This window comes from Dendrobates tinctorius, unplaced genomic scaffold, assembly GCF_039654945.1.
Source record: "Dendrobates tinctorius isolate UK_male_01 unplaced genomic scaffold, ASM3965494v1 ptg000189l, whole genome shotgun sequence".
In the NCBI taxonomy this organism is placed as follows: domain Eukaryota; kingdom Metazoa; phylum Chordata; class Amphibia; order Anura; family Dendrobatidae; genus Dendrobates; species Dendrobates tinctorius.
In genome coordinates, this window is record NW_027361856.1 from 419,784 (window position 1) to 443,990 (window position 24,207).

Below are 24,207 nucleotides of genomic sequence, written 5' to 3' on the forward strand. Positions count from 1 at the left end.
AGGCAGAGACCCAAGAATTATCCTCCTGACCATAACCCGTCCATTTGACCAAATACTGGAGTCTCTGTCTAACCAAATGAGAATCCAATATTTTCTCTACCTCATATTCCACATTGCCTTCAACCAACACAGGGTCAGGAGGTGCTGCCATAGGAACCACTGGCTCAACAAACCTCTTCAGAGATTTGTGAAATACGTTATGGATCTTGAACGTAACTAGAAGAGCCAATCGAAACGAAACAGGATTAAGACTTTCCAAAATCTTATAAGGACCAATAAATCTTGGCTTAAATTTAGGAGATGCAACCTTCATAGGAATATTCTTAGATGACAACCAAACCATATCACCCACTTTAAACCGGGGCCAATGGTCCTATGCCGGTTGGAAAATCGCTGGGCCTTTTCTTGAGAGAGTGACAACTTATCCACCACTTGGTCCCATATCTGCTGCATTCTCTTAACCACAGTGTCCACACCTGGGCAGGACGAAGATTCCACTTACCCTGAAGAGAATCGAGGATGAAACCCAAAATTACAGAAAAAGGGTGACATCAAAGTGGCAGAACTAGCTCTATTGTTCAGTGCGAATTCGGCCAAGGGCAAAAATGAGACCCAATCATCCTGATCAGCAGATATAAAACATCTCAAATAAGACTGCAAGGTCTGGTTTGTTCTCTCAGTCTGTCCATTGGTCTGGGGATGAAACGCGGAGGAGAAGGATAACTGAATTCCCAGATTGGAACAAAAGGCTTTCCAGAATCTGGAAACAAACTGAACTCCTGTCGGACACAATATTCTCAGGAATCCCATGTAACCGAACCACCTGTTGTGAAAACAAGGGCACCAACTCAGCAGAAGATGGCAACTTTGGGAGTGGTACAAGATGGACCATCTTCGAAAATCTATCACAAATCACCCAGATAAGTCAGTCTCTGAGAGACAGGAAGATCAGAAATAAAATCCATTGAGATATGGGTCCATGGCCCCTTGGGCACCGGCAAGGGCATCAGCAACCCACTAGAACGAGAACAGGGTTTAGACCCTAGAACAAGTCCCACAGGACTGTACAAAATTCCTGACGTTACGAGATAAGGCAGGCCACCAAAAGGACCAACTCACCAAATCTCTGGAACCAAAAATACCTGGATGACCAGCCAATGCAGAGAAATGAATTTCAGACATCACTCTCTTTCTCCACTGGTCAGGAACATACAATTTTCCCATAGGGCATCGCCCAGGTTTATCCTGAAATTTCTCCAGGGCACATCTCAAATCGGGCGAAATGGCAGAAAGAACTACCCCCTCACCTAGGATGGTAGTAGGCTCGGTCACACTAAGAGAATCGGCAAAGAAACTCCTAGAAAGGGCGTCTGCCTTAACATTCTTAGTGCCCGGAAGAAAAGAGACCACAAAATTAAAACGCGTGAAAAACAAGGCCCCTCTAGCCTGTCTAGGATTCAAGCATTTGGCCGACTCCAGATAAATCAAATTCTTGTAATCGGTGAGGACCACAACTTGATGTCTAGCTCCCTCCGACCAATGTCTCCACTCCTCAAATGCCCACTTCAAGGCCAACAATTCCCGATTCCCCACGTCATAGTTGCGTTCCGATGGGGAGAACTTTCGAGAAAAGAAGGCACAGGGATTCATCTTAGAAGTCACAGGGTCTTTTTTGACAAAACAGCTCCTGCACCAATCTCAGAAGCATCTACCTCCACCTGAAATGGAAGTGAGACATCAGGTTGCCGTAAAACTGGAGCTGAAGTAAATCTCTGCTTAAGCTCCTGAAATGCTGAGATAGCCTCAGGAGACCAATTCAGCACATCAGCGCCCTTCTTGGTCAGATCAGTCAGTGGTTTGACAATACCAGAAAAATTACCTATAAATTTACGATAGAAAATAGCAAAACCCAAAAACTTCTGGAGGGCCTTCATAGAAGTAGGCTGAACCCAATCATAAATGACCTGTTCCTTGGCCGGGTCCATTTCAATAGTCGATGGAGATAAGATAAATCCCAAAAATGAAATCCTCTGTACACCAAAGAGGCATTTCGATCCCTTAACAAACAGGGGAATTCTCCCTCAAAATCCGGAACACAGTCCGGACGTGTTCCACATGAGAATTCCAATCACTGGAAAAGATCAAAATATCATCCAGATGATCAAAAACTTATCCACAAGGTCACGGAAAATATCATTCATAAAGGACTGGAAGACAGAAGGGGCATTAGTGAGCCCAAAAGGCATCACCAGGTGCTCAAAATGTCCCTCCGGAGTATTAAACGCCGTTTTCCATTCATCCTCGTGCTTGATGCGAATAAGATTATATGCCCCCTGAGGTCAAGCTTAGTAAACCAGCAGGCTCTCTTAACTCTGGAGAATAAATCAGACATCAGAGGTAACGGGTACTGATATTTAACCGTCATCTTGTTAAGGGAACGATAATCAATACACGGTCTTAATGAACCATCTTTTTTGGCCATAAAAAAACCCCTGCACCTAAAGGTGATGAGGATGGTCTAATATGACCCTTCTCCAATGACTCCTTAATATAGGATCGCATAGCATCATGTTTGGGTACTGATAAGTTGAAAAGCCGACCCTTGGGAAATTTACACCCAGGCATCAACTCAATTGCACAGTCATAACTCCTATGAGGAGGCAAAGACGCAAACTTGCTCTCACTAAATACATCAAAAAAATCGGCTAGATAATCAGGAATATCATGAGACTGAGGAGAGGTGGAGAAAACAGGAGCGTCCCTAAGAACACACTGACAACCCCAACTCACCACAAAGCCAGATTTCCAATCCAAAACTGGATTATGAGTTTGCAACCAAGGAAAACCCAGAACAATAATATCATGCAGATTATCCAGCACCAAAAATTTACAATTTTCTTGGTGGTCTGGGGCAACTCGCATTGTCACCTGGGTCCAAAACTGAGGTTTATTCTCCGCCAAAGGAGTAGCATCAATACCCCTCAAAGGAATAGGCATCCGCAGCTACGTCATGGAAAAACCACAACGTTTAGCTAAGTCCAAATCCATCAGATTCAACGCTGCTCCTGAATCCACAAAAGCCTTCGTGGAAAACGTGGATAAGGAGCAGATCAGAGTAATTGCCAAAAGAAACTTAGGTTGTATACTGCCCACAGCAAATGTGTGTGCAAAACGTTTCTCTCGTTTTGGGCAGACAGAAATAATATGAGAGGCGTCTCCACAGAAAAAACACAGCTTATTACGCCTTCTAAACTCCTGACGTTGCGCCCTAGACAAAACCCCATCACATTGCATAGGTTCGGACGTTTGTTCAAAAGGTGACAGCGCCTCCCGTGTAGTTTTACCTTCACGTAAACGCCGATCAACTTGAATGGCTAATGACATAGAATCATCCAGACCAGAGGGAACAGGAAATCCCACCATAACATCTTTTACCGTCTCTGATAAACCCTTCCGAAAGAGAGCTGCCAATGCACTATCATTCAATGTAGTAAGGACAACTTTTCCCTGCTTTTGAGTACCCTAGAATCTGCGGTATGGCTGGTGATTCTGTTATGAATGGGTCACCGAGGAGAAAAAAGCAAAACAAGCTAAGTCACAGAAAACCAGAGAGGTTGGTAACTATGCAGATTGCAGATCCCTGATCTTACCACACAACTAGCAGTAGCCGTGGAGCGTGCCTATGATGTTCCTAGACGCCTCGTAACGGCCGGAGGACTAAATAAGCCTAAAGCAAGAAAAGGGAAAACTAACTGCCCCAGAGCAGACCCCAAAGGAATAGATAGCCCCCACACATGTATTGACGGTGAAACAAGATGAAGGCACAAACACAGGCAGGAAAATAGGCTGAGCAAATGATGGGGCCCAAACTAACTAGACAGGAAAGGAAAGGAAAGACACTGTCTGCAACCTGCAAAAAACCCTACAAAAATCATGTCCAACACTTCTGATAGCAAAATTAACCCTGAAGACACTAGACTTATCCCACTATATCAGCACTCTGAAATATTCTGAGACAGAGCAAAAAGAGACCGAACTAGTAAGGGACAAAAAACCAATGGGCAAAATACTGATAAATAAGAGTGGAAATTCAGCACAGCCCCCAGCAGGGGCTGGCTAAAAACTGAGTAGACCAACAAAATCAAGTGTGAACATTAGCAGAAAAACTTAGCTTTAGATGACTGGAACAGAGCTGAAAACCAAGAGCTGACAGGCCAGAAGGAATCACCAGCAACTGAATAGGGCGTCGGCTGTCTTAAATCCAATCTGAGACTCCTGAGATCCAATCGTCATCCTCATTCTCAGGTGGCAGATCTCCACCGATCAAATCAGCCTCTCCACCTCCTGTTACCACCAGAGGGAGTCTGGAAGGAGAACTCACAACTGGTGAACCAGAGAATGAACTCACAACAGACCATACTGTAATCAGGCTTACATTAGCATTCCTTTTCCTGTATCTGGTGGGGGCATGCTTGTCTTTCTTCCCCTCTGCAAGGGGGCAACTCCAATACACAAACCTGTAGACAAACTGCAGACAGAGTTTCTGGAACGTTCTAAATCCTTGGAGCTATATTTAAGAGTGATAGGACAATAAGCTACATGTTCAGTTAATTGATGCTGTGTCTTGGTAAGAAAAGATCTGCAGCTGCGGCCAGGTCCTGTGTCATGAATGGAGATGGAAGATCATTTGCCAACTGGGATTGTGATGTCTTACAACTCAGCTGGATTTAAGAACCGAATCTAGAGAATATTGTTACAGATTTCTTGGCGTCGGATTAAGGGGTGGTGCCCCCAGGTCAGCTCCCTTTGTGTGGACTCATTGTGGACTCATTACGGACGATGTAGCATTACCGTCATTTGTGCTGCCCAGTTCCCTGTTCCAATATATCGTTGGATTGTTTATGGGCCTGATGTCTCTGTCACATACCCCGTCACAGCCATGAGTGGTAGTTTCATCAGTATTTTTGCACCTGTGTTACCTCCATCTTAACTACATGGGTCTGCTGCACCCTGATAGTGCATTTTTCTGGAGGCCTGGGCAGGTAGACATCGCTGCCTTCTTTTTGCTGTTTTTTGAATTTTTGGATGATTTTCAGTCCTCTTTTAGTTGCTTTGCTGTTTATTATATTGATCACCCATAGACTATTCCTTGGTCTGGAGTACATTTTGTTGCTATATAAGCCTCAAAAAACTTTTATCGGTAATAAATTGCTCATCCATAGGGTATTACATATTCTTGGGTAAATTTTATTGCTATAAAAGCCTCAAAAAATGTTGGCAAAAATGTATCGGTATTATATTGCTCATCTATATAGGGTATTACCTCTTCTTGGGTAGATTTCGTTGCCATAAAAGCCTCAAAAAATAGTCCAAAGTTTATGGGTATTATAATGCTCACCTATAGAGTATTCTGCGGTCTGGAGTACATTTACTTGCTATATAACCCTCCAAAAATTGTTCAAAATTTATCGGTATCATATTTCTTACCCGTAGACTATTCTGTGGTCTGGAGTCCATTTCGTTGGTATATAACCCTCAAAAATCTTGTTTTTTGTGTATTGGTATTATACTACTCATCCATACACGATTCCATGGTCTAGAGTACATTTCATTGCTATAGAAGCCTCCAAAATCTTGTTCAAAATTTTACTCTGCGGATCTGGTGCATTTTTGTTGTGTTTTTTTTTCGGTGCCGATTTGTGACAAAACCTGAAGCAAAACAAGATGTCAGCAAAGTGAATGAGAAAACTAAAGTGTTAAACGTACACGTTAAATATTTTTGATTGACGGAAAATAATATGTCGCATGTCAATTCTCTGTGTTTTTGTTTTTTTCACCATTGACTTCACTAAACTCAACCAAAAACGCAAGGCAAAAATACACCAAAAACGTGCGGTTTTACAGCTGCGGTTTTCCTGCCAGGAGATGCAGAAATGGTGCAGAAATTTTTCTCAACGTGTGCACATACCCTTATTGGTATTATATTGCTCACCCATAGACTATTATTGGTCTGGAGAACATTTAGGCCGGGGTCACACTAACCGACGCAAAATACGGTCAGTATTTTACATGCGTAATACGGATGAATGGCCCCTAAATAGTGCTCCGTATGTCATCCGTAATCAAGGTGTGGTCGCGTATTTTGCGCATGTAAGCATCCGTATGGCATCCGTATGGAGAGATTTTCTCGCAGGCTTGCAAAATGGACTTATAATGGAGCCCTATGACAGGGTTTCTAACAGAAACCAAAGAATAGATATATACACATAGAATGCATATATATATATATATATATATAGTGGGGCAAAAAAGTATTTAGTCAGTCAGCAATAGTGCAAGTTCCACCACTTAAAAAGATGAGAGGCGTCTGTAATTTACATCATAGGTAGACCTCAACTATAGGAGACAAACTGAGAAAAAAAATCCAGAAAATCACATTGTCTGTTTTTTTTTCCTTTTATTTGCATATTATGGTGGAAAATAAGTATTTGGTCAGAAACAAGCAATCAAGATTTCTGGCTCTCACAGACCTGTAACTTCTTCTTTAAGAGTCTCCTCTTTCCTCCACTCATTACCTGTAGTAATGGCACCTGTTTAAACTTGTTATCAGTATAAAAAGACACCTGTGCACACCCTCAAACAGTCTGACTCCAAACTCCACTATGGTGAAGACCAAAGAGCTGTCAAAGGACACCAGAAACAAAATTGTAGCCCTGCACCAGGCTGGGAAGACTGAATCTGCAATAGCCGACCAGCTTGGAGTGAAGAAATCAACTGTGGGAGCAATAATTAGAAAATGGAAGACATACAAGACCACTGATAGTCTCCCTCGATCTGGTGCTCCACGCAAAATCCCATCCCGTGGGGTCAGAATGATCACAAGAACGGTGAGCAAAAATCCCAGAACCACGCGGGGGGACCTAGTGAATGAACTGCAGAGAGCAGGGACCAATGTAACAAGGCCTACCATAAGTAACACACTACGCCACCATGGACTCAGATCCTGCAGTGCCAGACGTGTCCCACTGCTTAAGCCTGTACATGTCTGGGCCCGTCTGAAGTTTGCTAGAGAGCATTTGGATGATCCAGAGGAGTTTTGGGAGAATGTCCTATGGTCTGATGAAACCAAACTGGAACTGTTTGGTAGAAACACATCTTGTCGTGTTTGGAGGAAAAAGAATACTGAGTTGCATCCATCAAACACCATACCTACTGTAAAGCATGGTGGTGGAAACATCATGCTTTGGGGCTGTTTCTCTGCAAAGGGGCCAGGACGACTGATCCGGGTACATGAAAGAATGAATGGGGCCATGTATCGTGAGATTTTGAGTGCAAACCTCCTTCCATCAGCAAGGGCATTGATGAAGAAACGTGGCTGGGTCTTTCAACATGACAATGATCCAAAGCACACCGCCAGGGCAACGAAGGAGTGGCTTCGTAAGAAGCATTTCAAGGTCCTGGAGTGGCCTAGCCAGTCTCCAGATCTCAACCCTATAGAAAACCTTTGAAGGGAGTTGAAAGTCCGTGTTGCCAAGCGAAAAGCCAAAAACATCACTGCTCTAGAGGAGATCTGCATGGAGGAATGGGCCAACATACCAACAACAGTGTGTGGCAACCTTGTGAAGACTTACAGAAAACGTTTGACCTCTGTCATTGCCAACAAAGGATATATCACAAAGTATTGAGATGAAATTTTGTTTCTGACCAAATACTTATTTTCCACCATAATATGCAAATAAAAGGAAAAAAAAACAGACAATGTGATTTTCTGGATTTTTTTTTCTCAGTTTGTCTCCCATAGTTGAGGTCTACCTATGATGTAAATTACAGACGCCTCTCATCTTTTTAAGTGGTGGAACTTGCACTATTGCTGACTGACTAAATACTTTTTTGCCCCACTGTATGTATATATGTATTCTATGTGTATATATCTATTCTTTCGTTTCTTTATTAAAACTGTCAGTGTGAGTTTACTGTATAGCGCACTGAATTGCCGGCTTTGCTAAAAGACACCGGGTGCGTATTTCTCGCAAGTCACATGTGTGGGCCGTGTGTAATCCGTATTTTTTGCGCACCCATAGACTTGCATTGGCGTACTACAGCCGTAGTACGCTGACAATCGCAGCATGCTGCGATTGGCACGGACCGTAGAATACGGATGAGAAATATACGGCTGGTGCGAGTGACCCCATAGAGAATCATTGGTCCGTGTCTAATGCGTGCTTTTAGCGCCTCTCACTCGGCCGTATTCCTCGCCAGTGTGACCCCGGCCTTACTTGGTATATGTCCCTCAAAACTTCATAGCCTCTATGAGTCTAAGAGTACCAATACATGACAATGTGAGCAGAATGTATATAAGGCCCTCCTTTACGTGTAATACAGGGTGTATCTGAGTCCCTCTGAGTCTCTAATTTTTGGCAGTTCTTGCTTCTGTGGCTCCCCTGCGGGTCCAGTAGCCACAGAGGTATTGCACCTCACCCAGAGGTGTGGTAATTCACGACCAGGTAAGATGAGTGAACCTGATCACACTCCATACCTGCATCCCGCACACACTTAGAACAGCAGAACACCCTCTATGGCCCCTGCTTGGTTCAAAAAGAGTGTTGGGAGGTGGGCGGAGCTAAGGAAAAGAGCGGGAGATTTGTAGTCAGTTGGTGAGTTCCCTCGGAGGGAGGGGAAGTGAGAGGATGTGTTTGGAGCAGCTCCTGTCAGGAGGAGCTGCTGGATGGATTGGCTTTGAAGGAAAGCTCCCTGAAGGAAAGAGTGGTTCTTCTAGAGGCACGGGTGAAGAGTGCTCCCCATTGGGCTCGTCCCACGCTGACAGCCGTCAGGTGGGGGAAGAATCCAGGTCGCAGAATGGTTTCATCCCCTAGCCTAGTGGAGTGTACATCGTGACTTAACTAGCAAGCTGACAGCTGTGGCTACTTTATGGGCCACAGTGAATTACCATAGTTATCTTCGCCAGAAAGGCAGCCACATAGGATCAAAGAAACGCCTGAGTCACGTTATCTGACAGGATCTGCGGCAGCTGGCCTGGGACACTGACTGTGAGATGCTGAAAGGAAGGAAAGTGGAAAGCAGCATTGTGGAGATGGCCTGGGAAGGTACAAATTGACAGGGAGTGTTGGAAGGGTGTTCTCATTTGCCTGGGAGTTGACTGTACCCCTCACCTAAAGAACACAGCACTGAGGCGGGCATCTGTACTGCAGACAGAACTGTGAGCAAAGTCTTGGAAGTACATTCAACTGCGTCATCTGTTTCCTTCCTGCGTCATCAACCCGGCACTGCTTCCATTTTCACTCCACATTACATCACCGCCTCTAAAACTACTCTCAACGGCCCTGGGACTACAGCTCTACCTGTGGAGAGCCATTTTCACCTCAGCTGCGTCAAACCAACGGTCCCAGTGACACGGCATTGCAGCGTGGTTGCCTCTGACCAAAATATCACATGTGGCGTCACGAATCACATATAAACGTTATTTTCATTTAATTACACGCCAAATTACATGACCGCCTGGGGACACGGATCGGCTCACTGCCACTGTGACATTTGCCATTGAAGTTAACATGCCCGATACCGAGTATCCCACGGCTCCCGGGGCGCATCACTTCCTTCATAAATTACACTGAAATTTCCTATTTTTTTTAATTTAAAAAATCAATGGTTTACTTAAAATATATATTTTTTAAAATCCTGTTTAAAGGGAATCTGCCACCTATTTTTTGGCATATAAGATGCGGCCACCGCCATCAGGGGCTTGTCTACAGCATGCTGTAGATAAACCCCCGTTGTAACCTGAAAGATAAGAAAAATGAGTTGTATTATACTCACCCAGGGGCGGTCCGGTCTGGGTCCGATGGGTGTCGTGGTCCGGGTCTGGCGCCTCCCATCTTCTAGCAATGACATCCTCTTCTTTGCTCCGGCGCAGGCGTACTGCTCCGCCCTGTTGAGGGCAGAGCAGAGTACTGCAGTGCGCAGGCGCCGGACCTCTCTGACCTCTCCCAGCGCCTGTGTGTGACGCTTCAGGGATTTGGCAGCGTCCGAGAGTGGACCCTCTGTGTCGCGGAACTGAGGCCCCCGGGGCGAGCGCGCCAGGTGGAACTGACCCCTATACAGGGACCGTTAGGGGCAGGCCCGCGGGGGTCAGACACCGCGACAGCTGGAACCAAGAGGGGCCGCTCGAAGGACTGGAGTGGCCACAGGCAGGACCGGGATACTGGAAGGAACCAAGGTACGGGACTCCGTGCGGTAAGTGCGGGTAGAGGCACGGAGCGGTTTAGCACCAGGAACAACTAGGACGACAGACAGTTAAAAAAATCCCAGAAAAAGGAGTTAAAACTAGGAGATAAAAATAATAAAAAGTATACTCCAATAAAACTTGTAAACAAAAAAGAAAGAATAAGGAGCATCTAATACCATATGCAAATAGTATTTTATTGAATATATTCATAAGTTATAAAAAAAAAGATTTTTATTCATTATTATTTATATAAAAAATTTTTTTATTAAAAATGTGAAGGACACAAGACATAAGGTCCAACACAGTTACTATAATTACAGATCAGGGAGACAACTTTATAATATCTTCACATATACCAATGGTATCAGACATATAGAGTCATTTATGCCACTTTAGATATACATATATATACATATAGCATATGCCAAAATAGCATCCACACACAATCTATTTGAACAATCTGAATAGTATAAAAGGTCTCAACCGAAAATATCTGTGTAACCGGTCACACCAAGCAGCCCCAATCGCTTGGGCTTCCTCAGGGGGCTGTGCATAAGTCTATGTGTTCAGTCATATATATATACCCCATACAGCTGTACCAGAACACGGTATAATGAGCGGCGCACATGGATGAGTCACATAAGGTCAAAATCTAAAAGGGTCCGGGTCATAGTACAATCACATGACGACACTATTACCATAGCAACCTCACATATCGTAAACAAAAGTCAGCTTGTAAATACCCACATCATCATGAACATACTAAGCGGCGCATGTGGATGACACACGCGGGGCCGAAAAGGACGTCCCCCCGGCCTCCAGTGAGTAGTGCGAGTACACAGATCGCCCCATAGCAATCTGAGTCTCACACCCCACACCACGGTCGCCAGAAGCAATGTCCCCGCTCATACGCGTCATAGACATGCGCACATGTTCATAGGAAACCAGGCATATAATAACATGGATTTTATATCTCCCCATATAGCACAGCCTGCAAGAACACTGACGGGGATCGTTGGAAAGACATCAGAACCACCAAGTGATCCCGGTTAAAGCACCACTCAACGAGAGTATATTCATAATTTAAATTATAAGCTAATAATGAGAGACTTATTTATAAATATCAAGAATTTACCATTATATATATAACAGATACATATAAAGAAAAAAGAAAAAAAAAAAAAAAATATATATATATATATATATATATATATAAATAAAGTGACCAATTATAATAAAAGTTGAAAATATCATAAAGATAATAATACAATCATAGAAAAGTGTAAATAATTAAAATCATAAGTGTCATGTCATATAACATTATACATAATGTATACAATAACAATACAATATCATAAAGTGACCAATAATAAACATAATATATAACAAAAAAGTGAAAAACACCGTGAAAACAAAAAACAAATCTTGGTCCGTAGTCTAGCCATTATTCTTTCTACTTGTTGTTTTACTTGCTCCCATGTTCAGCCAAAGGATTCCATATATGCAATATGGGTATTTCAATGGGGTAACATCAAATAGACAAAAACTAAATAAAAGACAATAAAAAATGTTAAAAACAGAACACACAAATGAAAAACCAAATCTATCTCATAGATATGAGGCAAAACAGAGTTGCTCATTTAAACCGTGGGGCACCATAGTTCCCAGAGTTGCAATCCACTTGCACTCTCTCTGGGTCAATATCCGTTTATAGTCACCCCCTCTAATCCCTAATCGAATCCTGTCTATCCCACAGATACTTAATTCTTTAGGGTCACACTTATGTTTCTCCCTAAAGTGTCTTGGGAGGGTTTTTAGGGTACTAACATCATCCACATTATTAGCAGCTATTATATCTCTGACGTGTTCACGTGCCCTTACACGCAGTTCCCTTGTAGTCAAACCCACATATATCAGTGAGCATGTACATTTCGCATAGTACACCACATTGGTAGTGCTACACGTAATGTAGTTCTTGATCTTAAAAGTCCGGGAACCATCGCTAGATGCGAATGATGTAGTCCTTACAAAATTATTACATGCCAGACAGTCACCACAGGGATAAAAGCCAATCCTAGATGTACCAGCCCCAAAATAATCCGGGGGCTTCGCCACATAATGACTATTGACAAGCAAATCCTTCAAATTTCTAGATCTCATTGCCGTCATCATTGGTCTCTCCGGTAGATAACTTGCTAGAAAAGGGTCAGTCTTTAGTACCGACCAATGTTTAGTCATAATGGCCCTCATTCTCTCCCATTGATGATTATATGTAGAAATAAATCTGGTGACTGTCTGTCCTTTCTTTTTCTTATCATCCCTCCTAGACTGGTTATATGACAGAAGTGAACCCCTATCTGTTTTTTTAGCTCTCAAATATCCACTCTTAATATTCCTCTTACTATACCCATGTTCTAAAAACCTCACCCCCAGATCCGCTGCCTGTCTTTCGAAGGCTTCTGATTATTGGGTCGTTCCGCTATATTGATGAAATTCTGTTTATATGGCAAGGTACAGTTGAGCAATTACAAATTTTTATGATGGATCTGAATCGCAATGACTCAAACATTAGGCTCACATATACTTATCATCATCAGGAGATTTCTTTCTTGGATATTAAGTTACAAGTCCAAGATGATGGCTCTATCTGTGCAGATGTCTTTAGGAAGGAGACGTCCATCAATGCCCTCCTTCATGCATCATCAGCACATGTCGGGTCCACTATTAGAGCTGTACCTACTGGCCAATTCCTTCGTATGCGAAGGATTTGTACTACGTCAGAAGTAGCTTATAATTTAAATTATGAATATACTCTCGTTAAGTGGTGCTGTGTGGCACTTGAACCAGGATCACTTGGTGGTTCTGAGGTCTTTCCAACGATCCAGTGCTCTTGCAGGCTGTGCTATATGGGGAGATATAAAGGCCATATTGTTATATGCCTGGTTTCCTATGAACATGTGCGCATGTCTATGACACGTATGGGTGGGGACGTTGCTTCTGGCGTCCATGGTGTGGGGTGTGAGACTCAGATTGCTATGGGGCGATCTGTTGTGAGTTCATTTTCCCCTTCGTCACTGGGGTCTGGTGAACTCCCTATTCTGGTGAAGGAAGGTAGTAAGCCTGATTATCAGGCACCTGAGTCTAATGAGGATGACTGGCTGAGTGGAGTCACAGACTGGATATAAGGCTGCCGACGCCCTTCTGCCCTGCGGGTGATTTCTCTGTGGACTCCTAGGACACCAGTCTGATTCCTGCTCCCTAAAGCTAAGTTTTCTGTTTTGGCTGTTAGCCTTTTTGTTTTGTTTTTTGTTTTCCTTGCTTTTCAGTATTCTGCCATCCCCTGCTGGGGTGAGCTGAATCTCCTTTTGCCTGTAGCTCTGTCTTCAGTATATTCCTGAGTGCTGACATAGCTTTTTGAAGCCTAGCGTCTTCAGGGCCTTTTTCACTGTCAGTTTGTTGGCTCTTATTTTCATAGGGTTTTTCACGGATTGCAGACTGCAGCCTTCCTGTCCTTTTCTATCAAGTTAGTTTGGGCCCCTCTTTGCTCAGTCTATCTTTCTGTCTGTGTAAGTATTTTCATCTTGCTTCACCGTCATTATATGTTGGGGGCTGCCTATTGCTTTGGGGTCTGCTCTGGGGCAGTTTAGATTTCCCCTTTCTTTCTTTAGGCCTATTTAATTCTCCGGCTGTGATCGAGGGGTCTAGGGCATCGTAGGAACCCCCCACGGCTACTGTTAGTTGTGTTGATAGGTTCAGGGGTCTGCAATCCGATAGTGTGACGAACAGCCCACCGCCGTTCGTCTACTTACGGGCGACACTAACGGGGGTCCCGCTGCCACCAAAACGCGACGGACAGCGGACCCTGTGTCACCACTATGTCACAATCCCTCCACTGACACGGGTGTATCAGCGGACGGAGGGACGTGACACAATGCCGGCACACAGCTATCACAGGCACCGTTGGGGCTTATCTTAGTTATCCCACCACCGGCACCATGTGACAAAAATATCCAGCAAGCTAATCTCGCTCTACAATTTGCCGCAGGGGGAGTTTAATTTGGATGCCCCACCACTGCTATCAATCTTCCAAGTACTGCGGGGATTTATGTATATCCCACTTTCTCAGTTCCACTTTGGAACTCACAGCTCTCCGGCGCCCCCCTTACCCTCAGGTCAGTCAGGGAACTGCACCTAGGATAATTGGTCGCCGGACGGGCTGCCTGTTGTGAACCGGCAATTAGGCTTCTGCAGTAAGGGAATTATCAATGCTGTGGCCGCAGACCCTTATTCAGCAATATAAGACCCTTCTGTACTGCCAGCAAGCCGTAATAGCCGTACACAACGCGCTGCCACCAGTCACGGTTACTTAATTCACAGTGTTAAATTAAGAGGGTCCGTGGCAAACCCTTTGAATTAGTAGCGATTATCTAACAAAGGCGTATAGTTCGATTCTTAGAGCATGGAGACAGATCTAAATAATTTCATTTATTTTCCGAAAGAGGACAGTGATTACAGATAAAAGTTGCTATAAAATTGAGACATAAAATATGTACAGTACAGGTATAAAATAAAAGTGGAGAAAACAAAGAGATTACACTCACAGTTCCATATTGTTCCTTAGGCAGACCATGCGGCTTTAAGGTGGGTGGAGGCGGAGCTGCACTTCTCCGCTCATCTGAGTTCTTGTCAGCACGGACTCTGCAGCTGTTCTGTGCTGGTTTGCCCAGGGAAGGCCTTATAGGCTTTGCTTTGTGACATCACGGAGAGATGCATTCTGGGTTGATCCCTCCTCTCTCATCCGAGTTATGTTTTGGCTACAAAACTTAGATTAGCTATAACTTTATGGGAGAAGCTGGTATGGACTCATCAGTGGTATCATGTTACCCAGCGTAATGAGCCTATCAAGAAAACATCAAACATCTATGCGATATGACCGTCCATTTGGGCGCAAATCATATCTCAGGTTCTGGACAGGGTAGAACTTCGAAACATACGCGGTCTCGAAGCTGGGACCGCTCAGGTTACAAAAATATGATTTTCATATCTCTAGGGTATTTGGTTCTTATGGTATAGTCTCTCATAGTTTTATTCGTTTCAAACAAAGAAGTTTAGTTCCCGCACTTTTTTCTCTTTCAGCTGAGAGAAGCCAAATGGTGTGAGGAAGATGGTCTAGCTAATTAACATTCCTGCTCTTCCAGAGGAAGTGGCAGGGTTGGTAAAACCTGGGGGGAAGGAATTCCTACTACTGACAGTTTACAATGTCCTAGGATGGAGGATTTGTTAGCACATTGCAACAGAAAACATATCTTGCAGATATTGTACATCACACCTCCCCCCTTAAGAGGGCGCTAAGGAGGCATTACCTCTCGGTAATCGGCCATGCGCACCTCAGCGGGTTCGCCCCGGCGGGACAACCCATCGGCATTGCCGTTTTCACTGCCCTTCCTGTGTTTTACAGTAAAATCGTACTGTTGAAGGGCAAGGCTCCAGCGGAGCAATCTTCCATTGGTTCCGGACACTGTGTGCAACCAGCTCAGAGGGTTGTGGTCGGTTACCACCGTGAAGGCGCGCCCATACAGGTAGGGCTGCAAACGCTGCAGTGCCCACACCATGGCCAGACACTCCTTCTCGATGGTCGAGTATGCCACTTCCCTCGGCAAAAGTTTCCGGCTCAGGTACAACACGGGGTGCTCTTGGTCCCCAGAGTCGACCTGGCTAAGCACAGCACCGAGGCCAAACTCGCTGGCGTCGGTCTGTACCAGAAACGGGCGACTGCTGTCGACTGCTCTCAACACTGGAGAGTTGCACAGGGCTGCTTTCAAAGCTTGGAAAGCCGCCTCACAGTCATCTGTCCAGTTGACTGTTTGGGGTAGCCTCTGCTTGGTGAGGTCAGTCAAGGGTTTGGCAAGGGCGCTATAGTCCTGTACGAACCGCCTATAGTACCCTGCAGTGCCCAAGAAGGACTTCACCTGTTTCTTGGTCCTGGGGGTGGGCCAGGACACGATTGCGTCCACTTTTCCTGGCTCCGGACTCATGGAACCCCCGCCTACCCGGTGCCCCAGGTAGTGGACCTTGCGCATGCCTATCTGGCACTTCCCCGGCTTGATGGTCAGGCCTGCCTGGTGAAGACGCTTGAGCACCTCCTGGAGGTGCTGAAGGTGTTCCTCCCAGGTGGAACTGAAGACGGCAATATCGTCTAAGTACGCCACGGCGTACTCCTCCAGTCCCCGAAGCAGGTGGTTGACCATCCGCTGGAAAGTGGCAGGGGCATTCTTCATGCCGAAGGGCATGACCGTGGACTCGTACAGTCCAAAGGGGGTGATAAAGGCGGATTTCTCCTGCGCCTCAGGGCTCAGGGGAATCTGCCAGTATCCCCGACTCAAATCCATGATGGATATGTAGTTGGCGTTTGTCAACCGCTCGAGCAGATCCTCGATGCGCGGCATCGGGTGGGCATCAGAGGTTGTGATGGCGTTGAGCCCCCTGTAGTCCACGCAGAACCGGGTGGTTCGATCCTTTTTAGGCACGAGGACTACAGGTGAAGCCCACGCACCTTTTGACCGTCGAATCACTCCCAGCCTTAACATCTCATCGACCTCTCGGCGCATGACTTGTTGCACCATTTCAGAGATCCGATAAGGTGTTCGCCGTAATGGGGCATGATTCCCGGTGTCCACCTCATGAACCGCTAACTCCGTCCTCCCAGGACGGTTGGTGAACACGGGCCGGAAGAGTTCCAGGGTGGCCATCAACTGCAACCGCTGGGACACGGTGAGCGAACCACTTATCTCCATGTCCTCAATGGACCCATTGGCCTTGGCCTGGGCCAGCATGTCCAGGAGGGAATCTTCCTCCCCATCCTCTGGCAGATTGCAGACCGGTAGGATGCAAGCTTCACGTTCGTAGTGCGCCTTCAGCATGTTGACGTGAAAGGCCTTTCGCCTACCCCGAGCATGGTCAAGCGTGACCACGTAGGTGACCGGGTTGAGCTGTTGGTGGACGACGTATGGGCCTTCCCAGGCTGCCTGAAGCTTATCCGTTGGTACGGGGACCAGCACCCACACCTTTTGACCCACCTGGTAGGTCCGCTCCCGGGCGTTCTGGTCGTACCAGCGCTTCTGGTCAGCCTGAGCCTGCGTCAGGTTGTCATGCACCAACTGCGTCAAGGTCTGCATCTTGTCACGGAAGCGCATGACATAATCCACGATGGACACTTCTGTGGGGTTTGGCTCATCTTCCCAGGATTCTCTTATCAACCCAAGGGGTCCCCGGACTCGCCTGCCATACAGGAGCTCGAAGGGGGAGAACCCGGTCGAGGCCTGCGGAACTTCTCTGTAAGCGAACAGCAGGTGTGGGAGGTACCGCTCCCAGTCGCGCCCTTGGGTCTCAACCAGTATGCGGAGCATCTGTTTGAGGGTACCGTTGAAACGTTCACACAAACCGTTAGTCTGTGGGTGATACGGACTCGATACCAGCTGCGTCACCTGCATTTTCTCACAGAGAGCCTCCATTAGGCGAGACATGAATTGGGGCCCTTTATCGGTAAGCATCTCCCTGGGAAATCCTACTCTTGAAAAGATGGTCACCAGTGCGTCAGCCACCTTATCTGCCCTGGTTGAAGACAGAGCTACTGCCTCTGGGTACCGGGTAGCGTAGTCTACCACGGTAAGAATGTATCGCTTTCCGGAGCTGCTGGGGACGGACAGCGGTCCTACAATGTCCACCGCGATTCTCTGGAAAGGCTCCTCTATCACCGGCAAAGGAATAAGGGGAGCCTTAAGAGCAGGCCCCGCCTTACCCACTTTTTGACAGGTGGCACAGGAGCGGCAGTAGTGTGTTACATCTGTCCCCATCTTCGGCCAATAGAAGTGTTGAGACAGCCGTGCCTTTGTTTTGCTGATCCCCAAGTGTCCAGCGAGTGGAATCTCATGGGCAATCCGCAACAACTCAGTTCTGAACTGATAGGGGACGACCAGCTGTCTTTCCCTCAACCACTCCTTTTTAGGATCTCCGGGTACTGTCTCCCAGTACAACCTTCCTCGTTCCCAGAACACCCTCTCCTTATCAGACTTGGAGGTGGGCGTCTCGGCGAGACCTCTCAATTTCTCCAGGCTGGCATCTGAGTGCAGAGCAGCCTGGAACTCCATGCTGGAGGCTGCCAGAAGGGACGTCAGGGTCCCCTCTTTACTGGGACCCTCTGGAACCGGCTCTGGGTTCACCTCTGGTTCAGTCTCTCCTGTAGCAGCAGAGGGTCCAGAAGACAGTGCGTTACCTGCGATCTGGGCACTCTGACTGCGTGTGACAGCTGCTATGTATGCTGTCTCCCTGGGGATTTCTTCAGACCCACCAGCTGGTGCTGCCCTGGGCTCTACCTCCCCATCCACCCCCAACACTTCAGGAGCAGTGCTACTTATGGGCCAGTTACCTTCCTCGGTGGCACTGGTCAGCTGCATGGCATTACCTTCCTCATGGTCCCCATGCACCTCCCCATTTCCTTGAGCACCGTTGCTTGCTCCTGCCAGGGGTTCCTCAGCCGTCTCACTCCGCAGAGTGACGGGGCTGAGCACTTCGGTACCTGTGGACACATCTACCGCTTCAAAGAAAGGGTTAACGGGTTCAGTCGGCACAGATACATCAACATCATCATCATCCTTCCTAGGAGAAGAATGGTTATCAGTTTGCTTTGGTACATTCACATCAGCATCAGCATCGTACCTGGGGAAAGAATGGTTGTTAGTTGCATCATTACTCATCAAGGCATTAGCAGGTAACACATTCAGTTTCCCGTCATCATCATCATCATCAGGGTTAACGTTACCCTTATTATCAGTTTGGGGAAGGGTGTCAGGGACGTAGTATGCAACCATCCGCCCCAAGTCAGTCCCCAATAAAACATCAGTGGGCAAATTTTCAGACACTCCCACCTCCCTCAACCCGCTCCCAGCACCCCAGTCAAGAAAAACTCGTGCCACTGGCAAGGGACAACGGGTGCCTCCAATCCCGGTGACAGTCAGGGTTTTCCCCTCAACAAACTCTTCAGGGGCCGCCAGTCCAGGACGGATGAGGGTTCGTTCAGCCCCGGTGTCCTTGAGGCCTGTAGCAAGACGGGCCCCCACCTGAACAGGTTGAACGTTGTCGTCAGCCCTCCCAACCACACCTCCCACCAAAAGAACAGAGGCGTTGGGCCCGGGGGCCTTGGCTGGGGGGTTCTTCGGCCTATCCGGACAGGTGTAAGAGAAGTGACCAGGCCGCTTGCAGTGGTGACACAGGCGACTGTCAGTAGCCGGCCTGTTGTTGGCAACAGGGACAGGGCCTCCGGAGGGACGGCTAGCTGGGGCATTGGGGTTGGTTGCTGGCTTACCCCCTTTCCAGCTGGTGGCGACTGGCCTCCGCGTCTCGGGCTTCCGGTTGGCCTCGTGGTTGTCGGCGATCTGCGCCGCTTTGTCCGCGTTCGTTGGTTCGCGGTCCAGGATGAACTGTCGGACCTCAGCTGGGCAGAGATGCAGGAACTGGTCTTTGATCATCAGGTCCCGTAGCTGCTCAAAGGTTTCAACGGACAGTCCATGGATCCACTGGTCAAAGTGGGTCCTGAGTCCTTGCACCACATCACTGTAGCTATCATGTGGGCCACGTTGGAGGTGTCGGAACTTCTTTCGGTATACCTCAGGTGTCAGCCGGTATTTGGCGATCAGCGCCTGCTTTATGGCGTCATAGTCGTCATCGGCTTCTGGCGGAAGAGAAGCAAATGCCTCCAGGGCTTTGCCTTTTAGCCCTGGGGTCAAGTACCTTGCCCATTGGTCTCTAGGCAGCTGGTACTGTCTGCAGGCTTTCTCAAAGGCTTGCAGAAATGTGTCCAAGTCCCCATCCTTTTCCATCACGGGAAAATGCTCTGGCCGGGGTTTAGGAGTCTGGATGCTGCTGGGCTCACTGCTTTGGGCTGTGGGGGCATTCCCACCCCGCTGGAGTACCTCCAGTTCATGGGCCCTCTGCGCCTCCCTCTCGGCTCGCTGCTCTGCTCTCTCAGCCTCCGCTCGGCGCTCAGCTCTCTCAGCCTGGGCTTGACGCTCGGCTTGGGCCTCCTGCCGATATTGCTGGATCAGCCTCACCCGCCCATCACTGTCTTCTGCGGGGAGTGCGTCCAAGGCCATTTGCAGATAGGGGTCCACCCCGTCCTGGTTGAATGTGGGGCCAGCGCTCAGGAGTGGAGCCTCTGCTGCAGCCCCATTGCCACTTGGGCCAACTTCTGCGCTCGCTGGATTCTGGTCGTTGTCCAGCTGCACTAGAGCCGCGATCATTTGAGCTCTGTTTTTGTTCGTGGCGTCAAGGCCTTGGTACGTGCATAACCCAGCAAGAACTTCCTTTGTCTGCCGGTTGTACCAAGGTTCTCCTTTTGCCGCCATGGTTGCCAAATAAAAGATAGAAAAAGAAAAACGAAGAAACGGGAGGGGGATACTTGCAAGTACACACTAATGTCTCAGGACTAGTAACCACTGAGTCTGTTCTCCAAAACCTATGATGCAGGATTCCCGCAGGAACCGTGCAGGTTTTTAGTGAGAGGAATGATTGCTCAAACCAAATCACTAATGCTCTAGGATTATCCCACTGCTGCCACCAATATGTGACGAACAGCCCACCGCCGTTCGTCTACTTACGGGCGACACTAACGGGGGTCCCGCTGCCACCAAAACGCGACGGACAGCGGACCCTGTGTCACCACTATGTCACAGTCCCACCACTGACACGGGTGTATCAGCGGACGGAGGGACGTGACACAATGCCGGCACACAGCTATCACAGGCACCGTTGGGGCTTATCTTAGTTATCCCACCACCGGCACCATGTGACAAAAATATCCAGCAAGCTAATCTCGCTCTACAATTTGCCGCAGGGGGAGTTTAATTTGGATGCCCCACCACTGCTATCAATCTTCCAAGTACTGCGGGGATTTATGTATATCCCACTTTCTCAGTTCCACTTTGGAACTCACAGCTCTCCGGCGCCCCCCTTACCCTCAGGTCAGTCAGGGAACTGCACCTAGGATAATTGGTCGCCGGACGGGCTGCCTGTTGTGAACCGGCAATTAGGCTTCTGCAGTAAGGGAATTATCAATGCTGTGGCCACAGACCCTTATTCAGCAATATAAGACCCTTCTGTACTGCCAGCAAGCCGTAATAGCCGTACACAACGCGCTGCCACCAGTCACGGTTACTTAATTCACAGTGTTAAATTAAGAGGGTCCGTGGCAAACCCTTTGAATTAGTAGCGATTATCTAACAAAGGCGTATAGTTCGATTCTTAGAGCATGGAGACAGATCTAAATAATTTCATTTATTTTCCGAAAGAGGACAGTGATTACAGATAAAAGTTGCTATAAAATTGAGACATAAAATATGTACAGTACAGGTATAAAATAAAAGTGGAGAAAACAAAGAGATTACACTCACAGTTCCATATTGTTCCTTAGGCAGACCATGCGGCTTTAAGGTGGGTGGAGGCAGAGCTGCACTTCTCCGCTCATCTGAGTTCTTGTCAGCACGGACTCTGCAGCTGTTCTGTGCTGGTTTGCCCAGGGAAGGCCTTATAGGCTTTGCTTTGTGACATCACGGAGAGATGCATTCTGGGTTGATCCCTCCTCTCTCATCCGAGTTATGTTTTGGCTACAAAACTTAGATTAGCTATAACTTTATGGGAGAAGCTGGTATGGACTCATCAGTGGTATCATGTTACCCAGCGTAATGAGCCTATCAAGAAAACATCAAACATCTATGCGATATGACCGTCCATTTGGGCGCAAATCATATCTCAGGTTCTGGACAGGGTAGAACTTCGAAACATACGCGGTCTCGAAGCTGGGACCGCTCAGGTTACAAAAATATGATTTTCATATCTCTAGGGTATTTGGTTCTTATGGTATAGTCTCTCATAGTTTTATTCGTTTCAAACAAAGAAGTTTAGTTCCCGCACTTTTTTCTCTTTCAGCTGAGAGAAGCCAAATGGTGTGAGGAAGATGGTCTAGCTAATTAACATTCCTGCTCTTCCAGAGGAAGTGGCAGGGTTGGTAAAACCTGGGGGGAAGGAATTCCTACTACTGACAGTTTACAATGTCCTAGGATGGAGGATTTGTTAGCACATTGCAACATAAAACATATCTTGCAGATATTGTACATCACAGATAGCTGCCAACTTCTCTGGTTTTCTAGACTTAGCTAGCATTTCTGTTTTTGCCTCCTACGGTGACTCAATCATAACAGAATCACCCGCCATACCGCAGATCCTAGGGTACTCAATAGCAGGAAAGAATTGTGTTTAAAAAAAAAAAAAAAAAAGGTGTGTGTATATTCTTTCCTCTATATCTCTGAGGCCGTAGGGGGAATTTTTTTTTTCTCTCAATGGAGATAAAGCAATTGTCTGATCATGTGGAGCAGCTCGCTGCGGAAGTGCGGGGAATTTCCGCCTACCTTGCTCGTTCGCATGCTGTTGAACCAAAGATCCCTACACCTGATGTATTTTTTGGGGATCGATCTAAAATTTGAGTTTCAAAAATAATTGTAAATTATTTTTGGCCTTGAAGCCTAACTCGTCAGGGAGCTCCGCGCAGCAGGTTAAAATTGTCATCTCTTTGCTGCGTGGCGATCCCCAGGATTGGGCGTTTTCTTTGACACCAGATGATCCTATTCTGACTAATGTGAACGCATTCTTTCAAGCTTTGGGGTTGTTGTATGACGAACCTAATGCTATTGATCAGGCTGAAAAGACCCTGTTGGCATTGAACCAGGGTCGAGATTCTGCAGAGTTGTACTGTCAAAAGTTCCGAAAGTGGGCGGTCCTTACTACCTGGAATGATAATGCCTAGGATGCTCTCTTTCGGAAGGGTTTGTCAGAAGCCGTAAAAGAAACTATGGTGGGATTTCCTGTTCCCTCTGGTCTGGACGATTCTATGTCATTAGCCATTCAGGTTGATCGGCGTTTACGTGAACGCAGGATTGCACGAGAGGTGTTGCCACCGGTTGAACAGACGTCTGAACCTATGCAATGTGATAGAGTATTGTCTAAGGCGCAACGTCAGGAGTTCAGAAGGCGTAATAAGCTGTGTTTTTTCTGTGGAGATGCCTCGCATTTTATTTCTGTTTGTCCTAAACGAGAGAAACGCTTTGCACACACGTTTTCTGTTGGTGGTGTTCAACCTAAGTTTCTTCTGGAAATTACTCTGATCTGCTCCCTGTCCACATTTTCCGCCAAGGCTTTTGTGGATTCGGGAGCAGCGCTAAACCTAATGGACTTGGATTTTGCTAAACGTTGTGGATTTCCGATGACACCTCTGCAGACGCCTATCCCTTTGAGGGGGGATTGATGCTACTCCTTTGGCTAAAAATAAACCTCAGTTTTGGACCCAGGTGGTCATGCGGGTCGCCCCAGACCATCAAGAAAATTGCAGATTTTTGGTATTGCATGGTCTGCATGATGCCGTTGTTCTGGGGTTTCCCTGGTTGCAAATTCATAATCCAGTTTTGGATTGGAAATCTGTGTCTGTGATGAGTTGGGGTTGTCGGTGTGCCTTTAGTGAGGCTCCGGTTTTTTCCACCTCTCCTCAGTCGCATGATGTTCCTGACTATTTGGCGGACTTTTATGATGTATTTAGTGAGAATGCCAACTTCTTTGGTTTTCTGGACTTAGCTAGCATTTCTGTTTTTGCCTCCTACGGTGACTCAATCATAACAGCGATCTGTGTACTCGCACTACGCACTGGAGGCCGGGGGGACATCCTTTTCGGCCCTGCATGTGTCATCCACATGCGCTGCTTAGTATGTTCATGATGATGTGGGTATTTACAAGCTGACTTTTGTTTACGATATGTGAGGTTGCCATGGTAATAGTGTGGTCATGTGATTGTTCTATGACCCGGAACCTTTTAGACTTTGACCTTATGTGACTTATCCATGTGCGCCGCTCATTATACCGTGTTC